This window comes from Cynara cardunculus (assembly GCF_001531365.2).
Source record: "Cynara cardunculus var. scolymus isolate 2C chromosome LG 14, CcrdV1, whole genome shotgun sequence".
Taxonomy (NCBI): domain Eukaryota; kingdom Viridiplantae; phylum Streptophyta; class Magnoliopsida; order Asterales; family Asteraceae; genus Cynara; species Cynara cardunculus.
This window is the reverse complement of record NC_037541.1, coordinates 7,633,327-7,635,443: the sequence shown is the minus strand read 5'-3', so window position 1 is coordinate 7,635,443 and position 2,117 is coordinate 7,633,327.

The window sequence follows — 2,117 nt, the reverse complement described above, 5'->3', positions numbered from 1 at the left end:
TATATATATATATATATATAATATTCAAGTATGTAAATAAAAATACACATATATTGATCGTAATTTCATTTATATAAATGAATTTACAGATATTTTAATTATATATATTGAATACATACATACATATATACACACATGTGTGTGTGTGTTCAATAATTGTTATGTAAATAACAATAGAGCTATATGAGATAAAAGCATCAAAAAAATATTGGCTGTGACCAACAATAATGAATAGTCAAATTAATTTAATGTTTTGATAATAATTACATCAATAAGAAAAACAAAGTTTGAGAAAAAAGAACATTAGGATTGTGATTCCTAAAAATGTCACCTTATTGTTGGTGTTTTTTCTTACAAAATTACAAATTAAGAAACTATATAAAAATAAAAGACAAAAAATGAATCCACAACAAAAACAAAAACAATCAAAATTCTCTCAAAATTCTAAGCCTCAATGGAGACTTCTCCTTAATCCATGCTCCAATGCTTTCTTACATATATTGATAAACCCGTGTATACTCTTCTGCCATAGATGAACAAATTGAGGGTTATACCGGTCTACCCGGTTAAATACATGTGTATAGTTCTCTTATGTCGAAGGGGATAGTTGGTAAGGAAAATAACAGAGACATAGATTGAGGGATGGAGAGATCAATAAGAATAAAAAGAAATCAGAAACAAAATGAAAAAAAAGTAAGAGATGGAGAAAGAAAAACAAACTTGAATCAAAATAAAGAAATTAAGGGATGAAGAGAGTAAACAGGTTAGAGGTTGTGGATGAATTAAGAGATTGAAAAAGTAAAAAAGGCTTGTAGAAAGTTGGATAGTTTGGAGGTTTAACGTTAATTAAAGTGGTTGCAAAAAAATGGTCTGCTTACAACAACAACAAAAAAAAATACATTTTCTGATATAAGGGTATAGAAGTCTTTAACACAATTAATATTTTAAAAATTCAAAAAAATGAGAAAATTCCTAGCTAAAAATCTTACTCTAAGAAGGTGTCACATCATTTTGTGTTGGTTTTCTTAAATATATAACTGGTTTTCATAAATGACCACAATACAGAGAATGAGATAAGAATACAAATTGAGAAACATTACAAAAATAAAAGATGGTGAAGAAAATTCATAATAAAAAAACTTCACATAGGTCAAACTTGATCAGATTCTGTGTGATAACTAGGTTCTGGTTATTACTCAAATATTTATTATGTGAATTAATTGTTTATGTGAATGCATGCTTACATGGGTTAATTGCGTAAGTATATGTATTTCATGCATGTGATATATGCATAATATGTGGGTATACATACATACATATATATATATATATATATATATATATATGTTGAAGGCCTGGTTGGCCGACTTTCCTAAAAAGGAAAGTATAAATATTAAGTTTTGGGCATGAGGCAAGGTTTCTTGCCTCATTTGAAAACTTTGGGAGAATCAGAGAAGAGTTATCCGGAGAACAGGTTTTGAAACAAGTTGGTTTTGMAGTCTTCTTCAAAATCAAATAATTGCTTAAGGTGAGTATTTTCTACAAATTTCTTTTAAAAGCTTTGGTTATTGATCTTGAAAGAACTGTATCTTATCCTTGAAAATTAGTTTTTGTGCTATTTGGGTTTAAAACTAGTTGAAGGGTGTCCGGATTATTTTCTAAACCGGTTGAAGGGTGACCGGATTACCTTAAACCGAACATAGTATTGTCCGGATTGTTTCTAAACAGGACACGTGTTGTCCGATTTAATTTTACATCGATCAAGGGTTGTCCGGATTTGATAAATCAGACAAATATGTGTTTTCCGAATATGTACACCGGACAAAGGGCTAAGTGTTGTCCGGATTGTTTATCCGGATAACTAATCCGGAAGATCTATATTAGATAATTTTCAAGTATTGAGTATTTTAGACATTTATAATTTAATAATGTCTATTAATGAGTTTAATTATGGATTTTTGGGAAACTGTTTCTACCAAGCGTGGTGACGTAAGTCTATCTTGGTATGAAACTATATTTTGGAAAATATTCCTACCAAGCGTGGTGATGTATGTCTGTTTTGGTATGGAATTGAATTTTGGAAACTGTTTCTACCAAGCGTGATGACGTAAGTCTTT